The following is a 25,628-nucleotide window of genomic DNA, read 5'->3' on the forward strand; positions in this document are numbered from 1 at the left end:
TCCTATATGGGCCCCTAAAAGTCATATGAGCCCTAGTTGAAAAACCACTGGTTTGGTTGAACAAATCGACCCCAGTACCATGCTATAAGGTCTCTTGTCAAACTGTTAAATTATGGGAATGCAAACAAAGCAGCACTGGTTGTCAAGTGATTGGGGAACACACACACACTCTAAATTCACTCAAGCTGTTGGTCAACCTGAAGCTATAGCAGAAGTCACTTGCCTAAGGTGCTACACTCTGGGAGTGAACCCAAGGGCACATAGTTGCAAAGTGACCTTATTAACCACACAAGCTCAGCATGTGTGTGTGTGTGTGTGTGTGTGTGTGTTAAAATTTGTTTTTATGTTAGGCTATACATAAAAACAATTTATCATCAAACTGAAGGACTGATTACTAAATGGCTTTTAGTAGAGTACATATAAACATTTAGAAGGAAAATGTTGATAGCGACTATTAATATACATATAGATGAATAGAGAGAGAGATATAAGTATATCATGCACATTCATTATAAACATTATCGATCACACATACTTAGATGCTTTGTGTGCATGCCTTGTTTGCCAGTAGGCTGTGATTTGATGTGGTGGAGATGACTCCCTCAAGGCACTGGGTGTTAAAGCACCTGGAAATCATGGACAGGACATGAATACACACACACTGTGTCATATTGATTCTGTCTTGGAATTATGTTAAGAGTACACTTATCTGTGGAGTACTTAGCCACTTACATGTTAATTCAGGAGCTGGTAATTCAGTTGATCAAATAAATGAATCCTCACTGTTGAAAGCAACCTAGATCCACTACTACCCCCCCCCCACACACACAAGTCTATTTAGCATTAAATAGAATAGAATGGTTAACCAAATTGGGCCAGTTGAGTTTTGTAAAGGACATCTCATCTCCGTCTTCCTCTATCCATCTATCACATCTCCCAACTCCTCATCACTCCACAACACTCATTAAACCTTCACAACCTCCAGTCTCTGCCCCTCTTTCTCTGCACATACTTCTAGCTTTCATTACTGACTTCCTTTAATTGTCTTATATGAAAAGGATGTGTTATAACACTATTACACACATACAAAAACAACCATACCAACAATCCAACATACCTCCATCATCAGCTGCCCCACAGATAGCATTATGGTTTTAACACCTGGGCAGTACCAATCAATCCAGTGGTGTCATCAGCACTAAAATAAGTGCTGTTTGGGAACAAACATACCAAAAAACAAAACACACAACTTTCAAACACATTTACCCTATGTACAATAGTAGTATTCAATCAAATATAGGCAGGATGAAACACTAACTTTAAAATTAAACTACAACAAGAAACACAAATCTACGTACATCTGTATCAGTATTAATAGTAAAATTACAATAACTAAATCATATTTTTGCTTTCTATTTTTTTTAACCTTTACTTATGAGCTGTAGTGCACCTGATCCCCTGTATTTAATAAACTTATTATTATCATCATTAAGGTGGCAAGCTGGAAGAATCGTTAGCATGCTGGGCAAATTGCTTAGCAGCATTTCATCTGAGTTCTGAGCTAAAATTCTGCCCAGGTCAATTTTGCATTTCATCCTTTTGGGGGTCAATAAATTAAGTACCAGTGAAACACTGGAGTCAATGTAATTGACTACTCCCCTCTCACCAAATTTCAGGCCTTGTGCCTATAGAAGACAGCATTATTATTATCATGATAATGATCGGCTTACCCCTCCCCACAAATTTCAGGTCTTGTGCCTATAGTAGAAAGGATTATTATCATGATAATGACAAGTTTACCAATGTTTGGAATATAACATTCCTGAGTTTGTTGCATTGCAGATAAATGCTATAAAGAAAGAGATAAATAGCCAATTTATCTCATCAGGTTACAAGCCATCACAATATCCAATATCTCAAAGTGAAATAGTAATTATTACAGAATCAGACTTATGAAATGCCGACTCGATTCCAGATCCCAATAATCCCTTTCCAACAATATCTCTTTCTTCATTCATTCTACGATACAACTGTTTATCAAGAGAATGACACTTTAATTAGCAGCAGTCTTAATGAGATTATTCCACAGAACCTTGCTATGCTTATCACTCTTATTGATAAACTTTATCATTCAAAGAGAATTATCAAGCCACCTATGGCGTTATTATATGGAACTGAATAAACATAAAATCTAATTTCAGATTGGCATTATGGTATTACTGCTAATTTTTTGCTAATTCTACATACTTTATTGTTTTTTCTTAGAGGAGGGTAAATGTTGTTGATACTAAACTTTCCTCACATAATCTATTGATTGTTTACTGCTTCCCTCCTTTACCTAAAACAAGATACCGTACTGTAATTGTATGCATTGATTAATATGAAGTCTTGTTTTGTACATTAGTTACTTCTCATGGCATTATACGAAATTCAATCTGCAACTGAAACAGCAAAAACACGCAACACTTTCTCACAATTGTGTGTCTGGAACTTTTCACTGTTTTCAGTTACTCTTTTACTTGTTTCAGTCATTTTGACTTAAGCCATGCTGGAGCACCACCTCTAGTCAAACAAATCAACCCCAGGACTTACTCTTTGTAAGCCTAGTACTTATTCTATCGGTTTCTTTTGCTGAACCGCTAAGTCACAGGGATGCAAACACACCAACATTGGTTGTCAAGCGATGGCAGTGGGGACAAACACAGACACACAAATACATGTATGTATGTATTATATATATATATATATATATATATATATATATTATATATATATATATATATATATATAGATAGATATATATATATATATAGCAGTCTTCTTTCAGTTTGTCTACCAAATCCACTCACAAGGCTTTGGTCAGCCTGAGGCTATAGTAGGAGACACTTACCCAAGGTGCCATGCAGTGGTTAAAATTCTAACATTTCTTAAAACCCTTTCTTCATCTGGGGAGTTTATATATAAGAGTGTATGTGTGTGAGAGAGAGAGAGAGAACGAGGGGAGAGGAGGGAAGTGAAAGAGGGAGAGAGATTCAGACATTCTTTCAGTTTTTGAATAAATTATAAAATTTTTGCTTTTCATATTTTATTACAGTTTTGTTTTTATTCATTTTTATGCTTTGAATATCTCTTAATATATGACATGGATGTGTGGTCAAGAAGTCTGCTTCCTTGCTGTATATGACCAAGCATTATCCTGATGATAAAACACCTTCTGTCTTGAAACCAAAGATGATCGTTTTTCTTCTAGTGCTGACTGAAGCCACTCAAGCTACTCGCAGCAGATCTTTGTTATTGCTTGGTTTGGGTTTAAAAGATCAAAGTAGACTAAACTTTTCATAACCCATCAAACAAATAACAACACCTTATGTGGGTGAAGACCTTCTTTAGCCTGGTGTGCTGGAGTTTCTCCTTTCCCTACCCACTGCCTTTGGCACTTGACATTTTTATAGAGCATCCATTTCTTGTCACCAATCACTATTCGATCCAAAAAAAGGTTTGTTCATGAGACATGACAGTAAAGAACACACATTCATTCTCTGCACATGATTAGACTTGGAAAGTTTGTGTGGAAACCATTGACCCAATTTACTGACTTTTCCAATGGCATGCAGGTGTTGATGAATGGTTGAATGACCAAATTACACCTTCTCTAATAGTTCCTCAACAGTTACGATGGAATTTTGTTCCACTGGGGTTCGTAGGACATCTTTATCAAACTCTACAGATCTTCCAAGGCAGGGTTTGTCTTCTAGGCTATAGTTTCTAGCTTGGAATTTCTGGAACCATCGTTGGCACTGGCTTATGCTTGCTGTCCAATCCCCATATACTGCATTAATATTCCTCGCACATTCCATTGTATTGTTGCTTTTATTGAACTCATAAAGCAAAGTATGCCAAATATGCTCCTTTGTCACTTCCATTATAGCTTTGAAAAAATAACTTAAAATTGAACTACTCTCTTCAAAACCTGCACTAAGAATAAGGATAAGGTAAAATTACTACCTGCTTTTATAGCAAGTTGATGCAGGTAGCTTATCCCATCCCCCTCCAACTTTTAGTTCATGCAGTTGAAATAACCACATTATTTATGAAATGACCCAACCAGTTACTTTGTTGTAGAAAACATGTAAAAGTTTTCAATACCTGCATCTCTAGGAAAAGTATAGTTTAGAAATAATACATTTCTGAATCTGTCAGAGATTTATGCAGTAGTGATATGATGAGGTAGTTGTATGCTGTCAGCTTAATGTGACAGTCCCCTGAAGGGAATAATACTACTGTTGTAAACATAAGGACACAGGAAATGTGTCAAGGCTGACAGGAAGCGGTGCAGCTTCCTAGATCTAACCAACAGTAGTATTATTCCCTTCAGGGGACTGTCACATTAAGTTGACAGCATACAACTACTTCAAAGTATAGTTTGTTGCATGTATAAATGTGGTTATTTAAATGACAATTGAGTACTTATGTATGCAGTCAAACTTTCAGCACATTAATGCAGATTGTTGCAAAGAAAAAGCTGTTGAGAAAGCATGGGCTTGGGATCTCAGTAGCAAACATGCACATATGGAGATTATAGACGGCCTAAGGCAATAGGACTGGCGCCCTGTCAACAATACTGTACTGCTTAATAAAATCTCAAATGACCCATTTATCTACCTATAAATAGAGACAGAAAGTACCTATTTATTGTGAGTAAGCGGTGTCTGTAATGTAAGTAGTAAGTAAACTAAGTAAAAGAATCTATGTATCATACTGAATATGTGTGTGTGTGTATGTGTGTATATATATGTGGTTGACAGGCAAGTTACTATGGTTTCTGTCAGATGAAATCTCTTTTAGAGGTGTTGTGTTTTAAAAACACATACATAACTAGATGTGTATATGTAAATGGCATAACAGGATTATTAAAGAAATTAAAACTTCAACATACCAGGCTGAAAAGGTTTGTCATCAGTGAAGTGGAATACAGTCAATCAAATACAGAACTTGTTTGCTTATTTTATCAACCCCAGAAGAAGAAAAATTAATATTGTTTCTACAAGTCTTTGATTTTAGAACAGAGAAATTAATGTAAATACTGTTGTTGTTTCTGCTGCTTCTAATATTGATTTTTTTTTAAAAAATTTGGCACAAAGTTTCAGATGAGGGAGTGAGTGTACAGTCAACAAACCAACCCCTACTGATAACTGGCATTTGTGTTATCAAGTACTGAAGGATGAAATGTAAAGTCAACTCTACTGGTGTGATTTGAACTCAGAACATAAAGAAATGTAACAAAACATTGCAAGACACTTTAGTCCAACACTATGACTTGTGTGACTTAGTGCTTTCAAATATTGATTTCTAATGTGAACACAAGACTGCAAATTGAAAGTTGGGGATAATATAGCATTTATTACCAATCACAAAGTGGCATTTTATTACTTTATTTTATCGATTTCAGAAAGATGAAAGCCAAAGCTGACCTTGGAGGGACTCCAAGTCAGAACACAGAGATGTAACTCAATATCACAAGGCATTTTTAGTCCAAGATCCCATTTCTGATATTTCTCCATCTTCAGTAATTTCAAATACTAATAATGGATCAATGAACTTTAAAACAATATGTAAAATTCATGAATATTGAAATGTAGGACAACGTGTATCTCATGAATACATGCTTAGGAAATTCATGATGATAAATTTTCTAAGTGCAAATTAATTAGACATAGATGGAGAAGATATGATAAATATTGGTAAATAGATTAGCACATAGATTTATATCAATGCTGACCCAACACATTTTCACTGGGTTAAAACATTAGTGTTAACCCTTTTGATACTGATCTGGCCAAGGCTGCTCCTGGTTCTATGGCACAAGCCTCCTGGAGTATCAAAGTGATTTAAATTAAAATATCCCCTTACAGTTTTCATGTTAATTCGTTCCAAACATCAGTTATTTAACTATATTCTTTATTTTCAAAATTCATTTAAATAAGGAGAGTGTATTTCAGTAGGGATATGGTAACAAATTGGACATATTCAATGCATGAACTTTAAAAAGCTATCTAATAGGTGTAGGGTTGGCTGTGTGTTAAGTAATTCACTTCCCAATCACATGGTTCTGGGTTCAGTCACATTGCTCAGCACATTAGACATATATCTTTACTACAGTCCTGGGCTGACCAAGCCTTGTGAGTGGATTTGGTAGACAGAAACTAAAAGCATATATATATATATATCTGTGTGTGTGTGTGTGTGTGTGTGTGTATGTGTGTGTGATTGCCATGACACTGCACGCTAGTTGTAAATGAGTATCTGTCCCTCATTTCCAATATTCTGTAAGAACGTGTCTGGTCATGGAGGAATATTACCTGGCTTGGAAACTGGTGAGGGTTGATGACAGGAAGGCCATCCGGCCATAAAAATCTGCTTTAATAAACTCCATCTGAGCCATGCAAGCATAGAAAAATGAATGGTAAAATTATGAGGATGAATTAAGTACTGTATACACTCTTAAATAAATCACAGTGAAGATGGAGAAGTAGCAGAAATAGTAGCCTTGGACTAAAATACCTTTCATTGCATTGCATTCTGAGTTCAATTCCTGACACTGTCATCTTTGGATTTCATCCTTCCAAGATCAATAAAATAAAGAAACAAAATACCAGTAAATAGTAGAACTGACATAATTGAGAATATTCTCCACCACCACCACCACCCACAAACAAAAAAAAAATTTGTGGTCTCATGTTAATGTAACAAATCAATATTTTAAGGTGCTGAATAAAAGAGATATTACAATAGAACTGAATTACTGTAGACACTCAAAGAGGCCATATAATTTTTTTTTTTTTTAAATTCTAAAAACAGATGTGTAAAACTTCTTTTTTTTTTTTATTCTTTTATTCGTTTCAGTTATTTGACTGTAGCCCATGCTGGAGCACCGCCTTTAGTCAAGCAAATCGACGCCAGGACTTATTCTTTGTAAGCCTAGTACTTATTCAATTGGTCTCTTTTGCCGAACCGCTAAGTTACGGGGACATAAACACACCAGCATCGGTTGTCAAGCGATGTTGGGGGGACAAACACAGACACACAAACATATACATATATATATATATATATATATATGAGAGGCTTCTTTCAGTTTCCATCTACCAAATCCACTCACAAGGCTTTATAAGTAGAAGACATTTGCCCATGATGCCATGCAGTGGGACTGAACCCGGAACCATGTGGTCGGTAAGCAAGCTACTTACCACACAGCCACTCCTGCACCAACGTCTCTAACAAACCTTGCTCTGGATTTGAGATTCACAATAGCTGGTCCTAAGCTTGGTTGTGAATAAAGGATGGTGGCACTGGCTCAGGAACAAAATTTGTTTAGTGGGTGCAAACCCAGACCCAAAAACTTTTACAAATAAGGTCATGCCTGATTTATTTATGTTCTTTGTGAAGAGACATAATTCAAGCTACTTCTTACAGATCACGCTTTACTCACTGTTTTCTAAACCTTAGAAAAGTAAGTAGGGGTGCAAATTTTGATTTTGCCCTCCACAAAAATTTTAAGAGGGTGTGCTTGTACCCCTGCACCCCCAGTTCCCAGGCCCATGGATGGTGGTAGATATAGGATTAGCAGCCCTGCACTATCAACTTTCTGCATTGCTATTGAAACACAAACAGGAGAACATATGAAACAGGTTCTTGTAAGGAGAGGTAATCTTGAGAGACTGCATATGAAGCAATATAGTGAAAGCTAAAAGAAGGCTACGATGTAGAACAACCATCTCTCAACGAGGACAACCACCCACATCAAGACCTTATTCAAAACTGGAAAAACAGCCCAGGTTGTTATTGCGATGACACTGTACAAGCTTACAGTACTAGGCCTTTGTGAGACGACAAAGCTGAAATAAACCACTAACACATACAATCACGCCCTGGAAAATGATATGTAGGGCAGGTAGATCATGGCCTCATGTACTCATAATCATTTAATGTCCACTTTCCATGTTGGCATGACTTAGACGGTTTGACAAGAACTCACTAGGCACAAGACTGCACCAAGCTTCAGTGTCTGTTTTGGCATGGTTTTTATGGCTGGATGCCCTTCCTAACATCAAACATGGCAGTGGAAGCAGAACTAAATTCTGCTATAAAACAAACGCCTGCAGTAATACACAATCTCTTGAGCTCATATATACATAGTTTACATGTATGCAAAACATACATGCACTTCTCTGTCGACCAGCAGGGATCCTAATTTCCATTAGGTGCTGAATATATTTAGTTTTAACCGAATGTTAAAATGTCTTACGGTTAAGTTGGCTCTTATGTATTTCCCTGAAGAGAAGATTACATCTTTATCAACATCACTTATTACTTTGGAAGGAACCATTTGTAATCTTCGGAACATATGTCGGAAATAAAAGAATTCATTTAACATATGCGTATTACTCCATTTACTAAATTTTATATTCACTCAAATACCCAAAATAACAGGGAGTTTCTACCTCATAAACAGGAGTTACACCACAGTCATTTTGTGATCTTGCTACCCTGGTATCTATTAACCAATTTATTTTGTTGGAATTAATTGTTAACTAAGAGAAAGTAAATACATATAATAAAATATATATATATATATATATATATAGTGGATAAGTATATATATATATATACTTCTTTTCCAGTGAAATTCTTCACTGATATTGAAAACATTGCTTATATATATATATATATATATATATATAGTGGATAAGTATATATATATATATATATATATATATATATAGTGGATAAGTATATATATATATATATATATATATATATATAGTGGATAAGTATATATATATATATATATATATATATATATATATAGTGGATAAGTATATATATATATATATATATATATATATATATAGTGGATAAGTATATATATATATATATATATATATATATATATATATAGTGGATAAGTATATATATATATATATATATAGTGGATAAGTATATATATATATATATATATATATATAGTGGATAAGTATATATATATATATATATATAGTGGATAAGTATATATATATATATATAGTGGATAAGTATATATATATATATATATATATATAGTGGATAAGTATATATATATATATATATATATATATAGTGGATAAGTATATATATATATATATATATATATATAGTGGATAAGTATATATATATATATATATATATATATATAGTGGATAAGTATATATATATATATATATATATATAGTGGATAAGTATATATATATATATATATATATATATATAGTGGATAAGTATATATATATATATATATATATATATAGTGGATAAGTATATATATATATATATATATATATAGTGGATAAGTATATATATCATCATCATCATCATCATCATCATCGTTTAACGTCCGCTTTCCATGCTAGCATGGGTTGGACGATTTGACTGAGGACTGGTGAAACCGGATGGCAACACCAGGCTCCAGTCTGATTTGGCAGAGTTTCTACAGCTGGATGCCCTTCCTAACGCCAACCACTCAGAGAGTGTAGTGGGTGCTTTTACGTGTCACCCGCACGAAAACGGCCACGCTCGAAATGGTGTCTTTTATGTGCCACCCGCACAAGCCAGTCCAGGGGCACTGGCAACGATCTCGCTCGAAAATCCTACAGGAGCCAGTCAGGCGGTAATATATATATATAGTGGATAAGTATATATATATATATAGTGGATAAGTATATATATATATATATAGTGGATAAGTATATATATATATATATATATATATATATATATATATATATAGTGGATAAGTATATATATATATATATATATATAGTGGATAAGTATATATATATATATATAGTGGATAAGTATATATATATATATATAGTGGATAAGTATATATATATATATATATAGTGGATAAGTATATATATATATATATAGTGGATAAGTATATATATATATATATAGTGGATAAGTATATATATATATATATATATATATATATATATATATATATCATCATCATCGTTTAACATCTGCTTTCTATGCTGGCATAGGTCGCACGGTTTGACTGGGGACTGGTGAGCCAGATGGCTGCACCAGGCTCCAATCTGATCTGGCAGAGTTTCTACAGCTGGATGCCCTTCCTAACGTCAACCACTCCGAGAGTGTAGTGGGTGCTTTTATGTGCCACCGGCACGAGGGCCAATCAGGCGTTACTAGCAATGGCCATGCTCAAATGGTGTTTTTACTTGTCACCTGCACAGGAGCCAGGGCAGTGGCACTGGCAATACCGTCGCTTGAAGGTGTATATATATATATGATATATATATATGATAGACTGTCCTATTGATGACAACCTTTGACTGTTCAGCTTTTGTTGAACAACCTGCTGAAATGATTTGTTTATAGTGACCAAGTGTAAGTACCGTACATTAGTTCATTCACTCATTCGAAATTGATGTAGTCTGAACAGATGCATGGTGTACCACATGTCAGGTATTAGAGTGCTTGTAGAGCAGGGTGAGATGACATGTTTTGCTCAAGAAGACAACACACCACTTGGCTTAAGAACTGAAACCACAATCTCGTAATTGTGAGTATAACACACTAACCACTAGGCCATATATACATTACATATATATATAATTTACACACACACAGTGCAACCCTATTATAATGCAATAGAAATCATGAAGCAGAACCGACCACATAAAACGAGCTAATGTACTAAAAAATGAGATTCATGAAAATTCAGAAATAAATAAATAAATAAGTAAATAAATAAATAATAAATAAAAAACAGACAATTACTTATTTTGTTATATCTGCATTCAGATTAAACTGGGTTATGTTTACAACAAAACCGCTCAGTATATATATATATATATATATATATATATATATATATATATATGTATGTATATATATAGAGAGGTTATGAGTGATAGTGGTGTCAATTAGACCCTGAGGTTTCAGGTAATGTTGAGTAAGTGCTATGGATAGACCATAGTTAAGCTCCAGGTTCGGTGATTATGCAAATAAGGGGTCCAACGTAGGTCGTATATCAGCGTGCGAATATAAGGATTTACTTTTCGTAATGAGATAAAATATATAATATACACAGCCTTGGTTTTTTTATATCATTACGAAAAGTAAATCCCTATATATATATATATATATATATATATATATATATATATATATATATATATATATATATATAAAGAATAATAATAACTGGAGGAAAACACATATAATCAATAAGTTCCTTTAATTCCTACATATGTTTCAAAATATATGTGCACTCTACTCCAAAGAAGTAAGAGGTGCTGGACTTGCACAAAAATTTATCTTCAGGGAACCAACACACAAAAAGCAAGACATGCGCTAAATGCTAAGGTTGTGTACGAGTTATAACATTATATAGCTAAGTAAATGACTGTTAGAAACAAGAATGCTGGTTTACAGGGAGCTGTTAAGGGAGAGAGGTTATGAACGCTATCATCATCATCATCATCATCATCGTTTAACGTCCGCTTTCCATGCTAGCATGGGTTGGACGATTTGACTGAGGACTGGTGAAACCGGATGGCAACACCAGGCTCCAGTCTGATTTGGCAGAGTTTCTACAGCTGGATGCCCTTCCTAACGCCAACCACTCAGAGAGTGTAGTGGGTGCTTTTACGTGTCACCCGCACGAAAACGGCCACGCTCGAAATGGTGTCTTTTATGTGCCACCCGCACAAGCCAGTTCAGGGGCACTGGCAACGATCTCGCTCGAAAATCCTACAGGAGCCAGTCAGGCGGTACTGGCAATGGCCACGCTCAAAATGGTGCATCTCATGTACCACCCGCACAAGAACCAGTCCAGGGGCACTGGCAACGATCTTACTTGGCTTGCCGGGTCTTCTCACGCACAGCCCATTTCCAAAGGTCTCGGTCCGTAGTCATCGCCTCGGTGAGGCCCAATGTACGAAGGTCTTGCCTCACCACCTCAGCCCAGGTCTTCCTGGGCCTACCTCTTCCACGGGTTCCCTCAACTGTTAGGGTGTGGCACTTTTTCACGCAGCTATCCTCCTCCATTCTCACCACATGTCCATACCAGCGCAATCGTCTCTCTTGCACGCCACAACTGATGCTTCTAATGTTCAGCTTTTCTCTCAAGATACTTACACTCTGACGGGTATTCACATTGACATTACACATCCAACGGAGCATACTGGCTTCATTCCTTGCGAGCTTACGTATGTCCTCAGCAGTTACAGCCCATGTTTCACTGCCATGTAGCATGGTTGTTCGTACGCATGCGTCATACAGTCTGCCTTTTACTCTGAGTGAGAGTCCCTTTGTCGCCAGCAGGGGTAAGAGCTCTCTAAACTTTGCCCAGGCTATTCTTATTCTATATATATATATAAAGATATGTATATATATATGTATATCAATCACTAATAAATATGTGATGAAAACCTGGTGTTAGTTTATGATTAATATTGAGTTTTCTTCTTCATGTAATGTCATTAATGCAGTGGTGTCAGAAATGACCAAGTTGACTGCATGCATGGCTAGGATAAAGGGCTTCTAGCATTGGGACATTTATATCTTTTATTTGTGCCAGTCACTGGAGCAGTACTGCCTTGAAGAGTTTAGTGAATTAAATTGACATAGGTATTTATTTTTTAAGCCTAATATTTTATTCTATTGGGTCTCTTTGCTGAACTGCTAAGTTACAGGGACATAAACAAACCAGCACTGGTTGTCAAGTAGTGGGTGAGAGAAGCACAGATACACACACATACATATATAGAAGCATACATATATATATATATACATACATACATACATACATACATACATACATGCATACACACGATACACAGTTTCCATCTACCAAATCAACTCAGAAAGCTATAGTGGGTGACACTTGCTCAAGGTACCATGCAGTGAGACTGAACCTGGTACCATGTGGTTGGGAAGCAAACCTTTTCACACAGCCACACCTGTAACAGTCTATTGAAAGCTATAAGTGAAACCATCTCATAAGATGGACTATGAGCTTTCAAAAGTTGGCAATTTGAGCAAGTGTCTTCTACTATAAGCCCTGGCCTGACCAAAGCTTTCTGAATGAATTTGCAAGATGGAAACTGAAAGAATTTATTATATATAGGCACAAGTATGGCTGTGTGGTAAGAAACTTGCTTCCCAACCACATGATTGTAGGTTCAATCCAACTGTGTGGCAGTTTGGGTGACTACTATAGCCACAGGCTGACCGAAGCCTTGTAAGAGGATTTGGTAGACAGAAACTGAAAGAAATCTGTTGTATGTGTGTGTGCATTATATATATATATATATATATATATATATAGGCATATATATACATATATGTGTATATATATATATATATATATATATATATATATATAGGGATGTGTGCATATATATATATATATATATATATATAGGGATGTGTGCATATATATATATATAGGGATGTGTGCATATATATATATATATATATATAGGGATGTGTGCATATATATATATATATATATATATATATATATATATATATATAGGGATGTGTGCATATATATATATATATATATATATATATATATATATATATATAGGGATGTGTGCATATATATATATATATATATATATATATATATATATATATATAGGGATGTGTGCATATATATATATATATATATATATATATATATATATATATATATAGGGATGTGTGCATATATATATATATACATATATATATATATATATATATATATATATATATATATAGGGATGTGTGCATATATATATATATACATATATATATATATATATATATATATATATATATATATATATATAGGGATGTGTGCATATATATATATATATATATATATGTATATAAGTGGTGAGGAGTGTGTGTCTCTTTTCTTGGCATGGCAGTATAGTTGTAAATGAGCACCACCCTCATACAAGCAGAGTCTCAAACACCACAAGTTAACTATCACCTTCAAAAATGCAGCAAAGCATTGATTGGCCCATTGTGTCCTTCATTCAAACTCAAACAGCCAATGAGGATGTTCTTGATCATGAATGTTATGTTATAACATGAAAACATGTCTGAGTCGTACTGTATTACCAATCAATGCAATGTGGTTAACTCTTGCATAAGATACACAACCTACTTTACAAATATATATTGAGGTAAACAAGATAAAAACTCTGTGGGTGTGTGCATGTGCACATTTTTGTCCCCCCCACCACTGCTTGACAACCAATGTTGGTGAGTCTTATGTCTCTGTAATTTAGTAGTTTGGCAAAAGAGACTGATAGAATAAATACCAGGCTTAAAAAAAAAAAAAACAGTAGTGGGATCAATTTCATTCAACTAAAATTGCTCAAGGTAGTACCCCAGCATGGTTACAGTCTAATGACTGAAATAAGTAAAAGATAAAGATTTGGATTTGTTTATTGAAAAAATTTCAAAGTGGTTTTGTAAAGGAAAATATATGATTGTGTGCATGTAAATAGAATGCTCTGATAGTATACTGGAATAAAATATGAAACTATAAATTTATCATATATAAATTGCATTTATACGAGTACTGTACTTCAATGTTATGTTCTTTCAGATTATCTGTACAGTTGTGTATATTTTGGTTAAGAGACTTGCCATACAGCATCTAAAACTTGTGTTTCTGGTTATAATGTCTTGTGTTACTGCGACTGTTCACCAGGATGATGACCCAATGCTATAGTTTTGCTGCCATTCACTCACTGGAAATAGTTGATAGACAGACGAAAATTTATCATTATTCATTTACTATAGAAAAAAGGAAAATGTTTAACTGTCTTAAGCTTGGGCCTCTGTATCTGACCTTACCCTCCAACTGGGTTTCTGAGCCAAAAAATAAACAGTAGCATATACAGCAAGATTGGAAAGGAAGGACATTGTGTATAGGACAATGATGCTCATTTGCAAGCATCTCTCTATATCAAGACAAAGACTGAGAAAGAGAGAGAAAAACAGACAGACAGATAAAGAAACACACACATGCAACCACATACACAGCTTAAGAGTAACAATTTCAGGTAAACTAATGAACAAAACTGGCTGCATCTTCTTTACCTATGTGTGTTGTTCATTACCGCTTTACTGGGAATCTGACAGAGATAACATTTAACCTATTCCTGCTATAGCAGGAATACGGCATGACAGGCTAAAAGACAATAGAACCATTAAATAATGTAAGATATAATATCAGTTGTTGGTTATTTATGCTAGAGAAGTGGTTGAAATGAGATGCTGTGGCCTCCCTCAAACTGCTTATGTGCCGTAAGCAGTTATTCATAAGTTTGTGCTAATAATCGGTAATAATTAGGCTCGTTTTCAATATTTTATTAGCAGTAATAATTGTTGTACATAGTAGAGGTGCATGGCTTAGTGGTTAAGGTGTTGGACTCATGATTGTAAGATTGTGGTTTCAATTCCCAGACCAGGCAGTGCATCATGTTCTTGAGCAAAACACTTCATTTTATGTTGTTCCAGTCCACTCACCTGGTGACAATGTATAATTCAGTGAGGGACCAGTGTCCCACCCAGGGAAAATTATATATATCAGAGAAACCAGGAAACCAACCCTATGCTCCTTATGAAGAATTGGAACTAGCCCAGTAGTCTGATGCTCATCTGGCTCTCTGGTCTATAGCGTTTGGTCTCCCATTCACAATACTGCTGCATCAGACTTAGGACAATTTTAGGCCATGTTTAAAAATAAACAAGTGCATGTCATGTATGCTGGTAAACACTGTACATTTGAATACAGATATGAATATTATTAGTCATACAAATGTATACACACTTGTGTAAACACAGATTCTATGAATAATACTAATGTTTTATGCATAGGTCGCACTCTCTCAGACTCCAGAAGGTGCTAAGGAAGTTAAACCACCACTACTACCACCACCACCACCACCACCACTATTACAGCTCAGCTTTTCTTGTATTATTTCTAGCAGGTTTTCATTTGGAGCATTTATATTCTCATTAACTGGAGTAAACAAGGGTGTCATGTATGTTAAACATGGGGAAACATGGGGAGTGATGAGGTCACAGAAATGTTGGAAACCACTGGTCTAGTCCAATACGATGATGGGATGGTCATGGCTGGAACATCTTTGATCATAGGTCTGCTTTGTCAGAGAAGACGTAGACTAAAGAACAACATACAGATGCATATACATATTACACACACACACACACAGGAGTTGGGGTAGGCATTAAAGTATTGAATAGAATACTTTGTAGCATTCACTGGCCCTCTGTCCAAATCTGACCAAGGTTAAATTTTTTTTTGTCTGTCATTTCAAGATCAATAAATAAAGTACCAGTCTAGTACTAGGGCTGGATTCTTCTCTGTCTGTCTGTCTCTCTCTGATAAAGAAATTAGGTGTATTCAGACCAAGAGAAAACCAGGCCCATGGTTCCCCCTGGCATTTAAGCTATCGAAGACACACAACATCTTCCAATTCCAGCAGAAGCTGAGAGCATTGAAAAGTAAAGAAGAAAGGATACACATACATACACCAGCATATTGACATATCAATTAAGTGTATAGCTATATTGATTCCTGCAAAAAAAAACAAAAACGAAAAAAAAAAATCAATTAAAAACTTATCTTCACCATCATCATCATATCTATTTTTCCATGCTTGAATGGGCCAAATGTAATTTGTTGAATAAAATATTCTACAGCTAGATGCCCTTCCTGTCATTAACCTGTACTTATTTCCAAGGAAGGTAAATATTTCTTCATAACTGGACAAGTCTTTCGTGAAAGATTGGACAACGTGTATAGGACAGTGATGCTCATTTGGAAGCATCATTCTATACCAAGACAAGGACTGAGAGAGAAAGAGAGAGACAGACAGACAGACAGACAGACAAACACACACACGTAACCACATACACCCATACACCCTGTGCTTCTTTAAGTTTCTGCCTAACAAATCTATCCACAAAGATTTGGTAAGTTCGAGGCTATAGTAGAAGACACCTGCTCAAAGTGCCACAGAATGGGATTGAACCTCGTAATATGTAGTCAGGAAGTGATATGTATGTTTCTAATATCATTGGGGGTTCTATTAGTTACAATGATGAATGGTCTAATTGATTCAAACAATGGCACAGCCTGCTGGTAAAATTAACATGCAAGTGGCTGAGCACTTCACAGACATGTGTACTCTTAATGTAGTTTACTTCTCAGGGGAATTCAGCAAGGTTCGGAGTGTGATAAGGCTGGCCTTTTGAAATACAGGTACTACTCATTTCTGCTAGCTGAGTGCACTGAAGCAACATGAAATAAAGTGTCTTGCTCAAGGACACAATGTGCTATTCGGAATCGAATTCATAGCGTTGTGATTGCAAGCTGAATACCCCAGCTACAAAGCTATGTGCTTTCCTTGTGTTTGATAAGAGTATTGAAAGCATACACACGCATGCAAAAAAACAAACACGCCCACATGCATGCATACGCGCACACACACACACACACACACACAATGGAATTAAAATTTTAAATCAGTATAAAAATTCAACCAAAATATTCTAAAATTTGAAATTGGAAGCTGGAGTTGAATGTTTTTTTAAAAATTTTACCTTACATAATTAGAATTTTAATTCTTTAGTGTTCAGATTTCTCTGTCAAATGTAATTGCTTATTTACTCACATTAATATGAACTCGTGGAATCTGTGGAAATTCCACAAAATGAGAAAGATTAAGAGAAGCTATTTTAGAAAATAAGGAAGATTTTTCTGTTTATTTTGCTAATTTATTTCACTTCCAGTCACAATTATATATCATAGGGTTTCAAAATTTCCCTCTGCTAAGCACCTTATATTTCTCTCTACCTCTTCAACAAACTTTTCAATCATATAATTCTCCTCTTCATGTCTTACTCTTTTACTTGTTTCAGTCATTAGACTGTGGCCATGCTGGAGCACCACCTTTAGTCGAGCAAATCGACCCCAGGACTTATTCTTTGTAAGCCAAGTACTTATTCTAATGGCTCTCTTTTGCCGAACCACTAAGTTACAGGGACGTAAACGCACCAGCATCGGTTGTCAAGCGATGTTGGGGGGACAAACAGACACACAAACATATACACATACACACATATATACATATACACAACTGGCTTCTTTCAGTTTCCGTCTACCAAATCCACTCACATGGCTTTGGTCGGCCCGAGGCTTTAGTAGAAGGCACTTGCCCAAGGTGCCACACAGTGGGACTGAACCCAGAACCATGTGGTTCGTAAGCAAGCTACTTCCCACATAGCCACTCCTACGCCTGTATTCACATTTTCTTTTCACCTTTCCCTCCCCACCCTACAGCACATCATTAACACTACTCTCTCCCTTTTTTTTACTCACTATCTTTTTCTCTCACTCCTCGCCTGTCTCTTCAACTAACCATATGATGTATTTGGCTTTAGTGCATTATTATATCCCTCTCTTCTCTACTCACATTTCTCCCCCCCCCCTTCTCTCTCTTTCTCACTCTCACTCTACCTCTCACTCACTCCACCTCTCTAACTAAAATATAACAGGTGGATGAACGACGCAGATTATTATAAAGACAGTCATGCCGTATCTTGTAGTTTTGAAATTTCAATGATGCGATTATTTATTTTTAGAATAATATTGTAGGGTAAGTGTAAGAGACCGGATCTGGCCAGTTTGAAGATAAACAGATAAATCATTTTGGCCAGATATGGCCAGTTTAAATGGTCAAAGTGTTAATACTGATTTCAATTTTGGCACAAGGCCAGCAATTTTGGAGCAGAGGGTAAGTTGATTTCATTGACCCCAGTATCTAAATGGTACTTATCTTACTGACCCTGAAAGGACAAAAGGCAAAAAAAAAAAAAAAAAAAAAAAAAAAAAAAAAAAAAATCGACCCAAGTAGCATTTGAACTCGGAATGTAAAGTCAAGAATTGCCGCTAAGCATTTTGCCCAGAATACTAATGATTCAGCCAGCTTGCTGCCTTGATTAGAAATTTGATATTAACTAGTTGACACCTTGGCATCTATGCTTCTGATATTTGTTTATAAAAATATCTTTTGCTTTTATTAATTCTGAAATTTCAAACTGTAAGCAAAACAAATATATTAAGAAATAAAAAAAAAATCACATCACTTTGCACCATATTTTGCCTAATGATCTTTGATATTTTCATGATGACATCACATGATGAACAAATGTTGAGCATCCTCTTGCCAATATAATAATGATGATGATAATAATAATAATAATAATGAGCTTATTGTATATGTTCTACTTTACAACCTTAGAAGAAAACTATTTACATATCTAAGAAACACACACTCACACACGCACACAGCTGTCAAAACATAATTAACAAAAATTTCCCGACTAACGAGCATTGTTGTGATAGCAAACATAAAATCTTTGGTGATAAGTACAGAACACATATAAGTTTATAGCCAACGAATAATCGATGAGATGGTGTGGTGGTGGTGGGTGATGGTGGTGGAGGTGGTGTAAAAGTGCAATGATGTGATAACAGTTACTTAGTTTAACCACTGCACAGTTACAACATGAGGAAATGATAGAGGTTGCAGACATTTGGAGCAGCACAAAACAATGTAATAATGCTGTATTATTAAACACTGCACACATTGTAAACATTGCACCAGTAACATAGTACACCATTGTAGAACCAATGAGAGAGTCTCTTTATGCATATAGGAAAAAAAAATTAAAAAAACAAACAAAAAAAACAACTTTGGATGGTCCCAGTTGGGATATCTTTAATCATAAGAGTTACTTGTTCAGAATCGACCTGGGGTTAAACAACAGCTTATTGTTAAAGAATTGCGGGTTTGACTGACTGAGATAGCTGATCTGTTAGAAATCACAACTAAATCTCTAAAAGCGGAACACATTAGATAAATTAATCCAAGAATGCACCCCACCCAACCAATAAAAAAACAGGATGGCCACAGTTTAAATGCCTCTAATTGTTTGTTTTATCAGGGTTGGCGAGGAAGGAAAAATAAATGACAATTACATGTAAATAATGAGCTGATGAATGAAAAAGCCTCCATGCAGTCAGACGAATTGCTAAAAATAGCAGCTTATCACTCTCAAATCACTGCACACTATTTGAAAAAAGAAAGGAGACAACCCTTAATCCATATAGTTGTTAATTCATTATGTGATATTGTGTGATATGATGTGGATGTGTGTGTCTACTAGTGTAAATTGGGGTGTTGAGTTGTGTCCCTTTAATGTGGAATTGTTACATAGTCATTCAATAAATAGAGATCGATAAGGCGGCAAAATGGTAGAATCGTTAGCACGCCAGGCAAAATGCTTAGCAGAATATTGTCTGTCTTTATGTTCCGAGTTCAAATTCTGCCGAGGTCAACTTTACCTTTCATCCTATCAGGGCCAGAAAAATAAATACCAGTTGAGTATTGGAGTTGATGTGATCAACTTACTCACTCCCCTGAAACCGCTGGCCTTGTGCCAAAATTTGAAATCAATAAATGAAGAACGATATACAATGATGCAGGTATGGCCATGTGTTTAAATGGTTCCCAACCACACAGTTTTGGGTTCAGTTTCACTGTGTGGCATCATGGGCAACTGTTTTCTATTAAAGCTTTGGGCCAATGCAAAAAGCTAGTGAGTGGATTTAATAGACACAGACGTATATATGTACACATGCACACAGGTGTGTTTGTGTGCATTTGTGTGTGCGTTTGTGTGAGTGCATGAGTGTGAGTGTGTGCGTTTGTGTGCATGTGCGTTTGTGTGCGTGTGTGCATCTGCGTTTATGTGTGCATGCGTGCACATGTGCATATGTGTGCGTTTGTGTGCATGTGCGCGCGCATGTGCGTGTATGTGAGCGAGTGTGTGTGCGAGTGTGAGTGTATGTATGCGAGTGTGCGTGTATGTGTGCGAGTTTGTGTGCGTGTATGTGTGCTTGTATGTGCGTGCGTGTATGTGTGCGAGTTTGTGTGAATATTTGGGTGTTTTTGTTCTGGGGAAGGGGACAATCGATTACATCAACCTCAGCGCGTAACTGATACTTATTTCATCTACCCTGAAAGGATGAAAAGCAAAGTCGATCCCGTCAGAATTTGAACTTAGAATGTAAAGACTGACAGAAAAAAATAATCAGGAAGCATATTTAGCCTGACATGCTAATGATTCTGCCAATTTGCACTCTTAAAAATGCTAATAATGATAACATTTTTTTTTTATTGTTGGCACAAAGACAACAATCATGAGGGGAGTGGCCAAGTTGATTGTATCAACTGCAGTACTTTACTGGTACTTTATTTTATCGATCCTGAAAGGATGTAAAGCAATATGCTGGGTCAAGAGAAATATTGTTATGCATTTTATCTCATGTTCTAATGCAGCGGTTCCGAATCTGGGGTCCCCGGACCCCTTGTGGTCTGTCAACTAAATTCAAAATTTCATATATATATTTCTATATATATATATATATATATACACACATACACGCACACATATACATACATAAAGATAAGCAGATTAAAAGGGGTCCGTGGGAAAAGTCATTTAAATAAAAGGGTTGGGAGCCAGTGTTCTAATGCTTCTGTAATTACTGCCAGAGGCAGTCCTACCACACATTAAAATAAATTTGTTTGAAATTTTGAGTTTCATTATTTTGTCCAACCCCTGTATATATATAAAATTTTTAAAAAACATGTAATAAATAAACAATGAACATATACTAAATACACAGACGAACGGAAAACAGATATATATGTATGTATTTGTGTGTCTGTGTTTGTCCCCCTTCATCACTTGACAACCGATGTTGGTGTGTTTATGTCCCTGTAACTTAGTGGTTCAGCAAAAAAGACCGATAGAATAAGTACTAGTCTTACAAAGAGTAAGTCCTGGGGTTGATTAGTTCGACTAAAGGCGGTGCTCCAGCATGGCTGCAGTCAAATGACTGAAACAAGTAAAGGAGTAAAAGTGTAAATAGGCACAAGGCCCGAAATTTGGGTAGGGGAGATCTAGTTGATTACATCAGCCCCAGTATTCAACTAGCAATTATATCATTGACCGCAGGGCATGGCAGAATTTGAACTCAGAACAAAAAGACAAAGGAAATGTTGTTAAGCGAAATGTCGTCCAGCATGCAAACGATAATTACAGGATTAATAGTAATTCTTTCTAATAACTGCAAGGCCTGAAATTCTAGTGTGAGGGGAAAAGTTAATTATATTGAACCCCCACCTCCCATAGTGCTTGACTAGTACTCTATTTTATTGATAACAGAAGGATGAAAGGTAAAACTGACCTCAGCAGGATTTGAACTTAGAACACGAAGCAAGACAAGATGCATGTCACTAAGCATTTTGTTTGGTATACTAACAATAATAACATAAATATAACAATAATAATAATAGACTAAGAAATACGATTAAATGTAATTCTTTTAATGATAATAAATCTAATAATATAAATAATAAGAAAAAAATCTGGTTAATAATTCCAAATGGAGACCAAGTTAAAAGAAACATTATTCAAGAGATTTTAAATATAATTGAAATATTCATTAAAAACAATAAATAATATAATGACATCTTTTCTAGTAATAATTTTGGAGTTGGTTATTCTACTACTAATAATGTTGGTAACATTATCTCATCCTTTAATAAATTTAAATTGAATAAGTTTTACAGTAACAAATCAATTAATGCTTCCAATATTAATGATAATAGTGACCAGAATATTATTAATTGTACATGTAGAGATAAAACTAAATGTAAATTTAATAATAAATGTAATTTGGAGGATGTAGTATATAAATGTGTGGTGACATTGAATGATGATAATGATAGGAATGGTTATAATTTAAATACTATTTACATAGGGTCGACTTCTAATAAAATTAAGTTACGGGTGGCTCAACACATGAATTCTTTTAAGAATAGAAATTTAATTAATTCTACTGGCCTTAGTAAATATATATGGGAACTAAAATCTAAAAGCATTAAGTACAATTCAAATTGGGAGATAATTTGTAAGGCAAAATCTTATCGAATAGGTAGTAAGTTTTGTTTATTATGTACTAATGAATTTAAAGAGATATTATTAATAATAAAAAATTAATAAATTCTCTAGATGAACATAAAATTAAATGTAGACATAAGTTAAATTATTTATATAATAAGTTTAGATAATGTGTTTATATAAACCCTATTTCACGTTACTAATTGTGGTAGTTACAATTCGTAGTAGTTAAATACATATAATTAACATGAGATTAGTTAGAGGACAATGCATAATTGGAATAAATTTAACTATGCTGTTTATTAATAAATAAGTTAATGAAAATATATTAATTTATAAAAACTTAGCATTATTTACGTACTTTATATATTTTTTACGTATTTTAGTTTTAGATTATTTAGACTTTAAAAATAACCCGACTGTAATATTTTCCAGTAAATGGTATACTACAGGTCGGTTTAATTATTCTAAAATACATTTTGTCATTTTACTAAATTAAATACGTACTTCTCTCTACTTTTAGTGATGCCATATTTGTCACATGGTATATTTCTTATAAATACTAAATTCTACGCATTATGTTTAAAATTTTAGTTCAGAGAAATTCGTCGATATGTCACTGTATTGTTTAGGAACCTCTGTTTTGGTGGGTTGTCACCTTTTTTATAAAGTATCGAGTCTAAGGTGGCAAACTGGCAGAATCGTTAGCATGTCGAGCAAAATGCTTAGTAGTACTTCGCCTGTCTTTAGGTTTTGAGTTCAAATTCTGTTGAGGTGAACTTTGCCTTTCATCCATTCGGGGTCGATAAATCAAGTACCAGTTGAGTACTGGGGTTGATGTGATCGACTGTCCCCCTCCCCACAAAATCTAGGCCTTGTGCCTATAGTAGAAATGATTATAAAGTATCAAGTCTGTCAGTCAGTCTGGGCTCATCCTTCCTTGTCTTTAGTAAAGACAATATGAATTAAATGACTCATTAGGAAGTAAAACATGTGGCTTATTGCTGATCAACAGCTGCACCAATACACACCATACATTTGAAAGTTTGATCCTTATAAGGTTATGACATGATAGCTTATCCTAAAAACAAAAAAAAATCCTATAACTGATAACTCCACATAAGTAAAAAGTGACAGATGCTGAAAACTCACTGAGAAGGTTACAGATGTATAACAGAAAACTTTTACAGATCAATTATTTAAAAAGTGAATTTCTACCAGTGTGTGTACATTCATTGGCAGAATGACCTTTCACCGATTTGTAAGGAAAAGCTGTAATCAATTGAAATGACCAAAGTATATACCTGTCAACACCACTATACCAGTCTGCAACATAGTCACATGGTCTTCTAGAAACAGCAACCAAATCTACCTCAAACCTGATTCTGCCATTAAAAAGAAAACAAAAACCCAAACATATTGGATAATTCCAAGCTTGTAATGCTGTATTTGAATAAAAGAGGTGATGGTCATGGTTGGATGACATTTCTTCAACAATCTACTCAGCCAAGGCTGACATAGAATTAAAACAATTTCATTACTAATTATCATAATATTTATGAAGGCACATGGCTTAGTGGTTAGGGTATTTGACTCCTGATCATAAGGTTGTGAGTTCGATTCTCAGCAGTGCATTTTGTCCTTGAGCAAGACACTTTATTTTACATTGCTCCAGTCAACTCAGCTGGCAAAAAAAAGTTGTACCTGTAATTCAAAAGGGCCAGCCTTGTCACATTTAGTGTTGCACCAAATCTCCCTGTGGAGTGCTCAGCTACTTGTACATTAATTTCATGAGCATGCTATTCCATTGATCCCTTTGGTCATGGATGACCATGAGATTGCACCTAGAAAATTCCCCTCCATGGCACAAGTCTGGGCAAGGTTGTTTATGGAAGACCAGCAGTTGTCCATGCATACCAGTTTCCCTTCTCCATGTCACCAATGTTATCCAAGGGAAAGGCAAAAGCTGATACAGCCTGGCACCAGTGACATCGTAACTCATTTCTACAGCTGAGTGAACTGGAGCAACGTGAAAAAGTAGTGTCTTGTTCAAGAACACCACACACAGCCCAGTCCAGGAATCAAACTCACTACCTTGTGATTGTGAGCTTGATGCTCTGACTACTGAGCCATGGATCACCTGGAACACTTGTCATTGTAACTGACAGATTGCCAGTTTTATTGTAATAGTAAATAAAATGTCTTGGTTTATGATCAAGTGTGCTAATATCTAATTTACTATTAATTATTGATCAAAAGTTGTTTTAAAAAATAGATATAGTATATGTGTTGTGGATCTATTTCTGATTAGTACCAAGAACAGCACCAAAGCTGATTCCAGGAAAATTTGCACTCAAAATAGAAAGAGACAGAAAATTTGAACTCAAAACAGAAAAAGACAGAAAATTTGAACTCAAAACAGAAAAAGACAAAGGCCACGAAATAAAGAAGTTTTCTTCATAACTTTTCAGACAAGTGTTTTATACTTAAAG

The 25,628-nt window shown here is 35.1% G+C and overlaps 1 protein-coding gene across 2 annotated transcripts in view; it reads right to left on the minus strand.

Annotated features, from left to right (window-relative positions):
- The window catches only part of LOC106869093 (diamine acetyltransferase 1), a 104,822-nt gene that overhangs the window by 73,188 nt on the left and 6,006 nt on the right, over positions 1–25,628 (minus strand). The window contains exon 2 of one of the 2 annotated variants that reach the window (XM_014914622.3): positions 6,562–6,619. The exons of the other annotated variant lie outside the window; for it this stretch is intronic. The gene's annotated coding sequence lies outside the window, so the exon portion shown is untranslated. The remainder of the gene's footprint in view (positions 1–6,561; positions 6,620–25,628) is intronic. 2 annotated transcript variants of the gene reach the window in all.

This window comes from Octopus bimaculoides, chromosome 9 (genome assembly GCF_046866305.1).
Source record: "Octopus bimaculoides isolate indiv1 chromosome 9, ASM4686630v1, whole genome shotgun sequence".
In the NCBI taxonomy this organism is placed as follows: Eukaryota; Metazoa; Mollusca; class Cephalopoda; order Octopoda; family Octopodidae; genus Octopus; species Octopus bimaculoides.